The following is a 632-nucleotide window of genomic DNA, read 5'->3' as shown; positions in this document are numbered from 1 at the left end:
AAAAAAAAAAAAAATAGAGACTGCCTATGTTGCCCAGGTTGGTCTCAAACTCCTGACCTCAAGCAATCCTCCCACCTCAAATTCCCAAAGTGCTGGGATTACAGGTGTGAACCACTGTACCCGGGATCCCAGTGACTCCTTTAAGGATGTGAAAGTGAGCCATTGCTTTCCTAGACTCTGGAGTAGCCATGTGCTCTTTGAGCTATGGCCGCTGTCATGTTTCCCAAGCTTTGACCCCGCTCTCCTACCTTGGAGAGATTAATCAATCTCTCTCTCTGTCATGTACTTTCTAAATAAACTATTTTTTCCAATCTAAAAAAAAAAGGATGTGAAAGTGATATAGGTAGAGTGGCAGGGAGGAAGGCACATTCAAGCATAGTGCTTGGCATTCCGGATATGCGAGTATATTTGGGCATCTGAGAGAAGTTAAAAGATCAGAAAGGCTAGAGCCCAGAGAGGTAGTCAGAGGCCCAACTAGGGCTGCTGTGGTCAACTCTTTATCCTAAGGGCTCTGGAAAGCCTTTGAAGGGTTGGGGGACCAGCTGACAGACTCATATTTGCTTTTTTTTTTTTTTTTTTGAGTTGCAGTCTCACTCTGTTGCCCAGGCTGGAGTGTAGGGGTATGCTCACAG

Source organism: Carlito syrichta, unplaced genomic scaffold (assembly GCF_000164805.1).
Source record: "Carlito syrichta isolate Samal-C Ts95f unplaced genomic scaffold, Tarsius_syrichta-2.0.1 Scaffold309854, whole genome shotgun sequence".
Taxonomy (NCBI): Eukaryota; Metazoa; Chordata; class Mammalia; order Primates; family Tarsiidae; genus Carlito; species Carlito syrichta.
Note: the sequence above shows the minus strand (reverse complement) of the source record.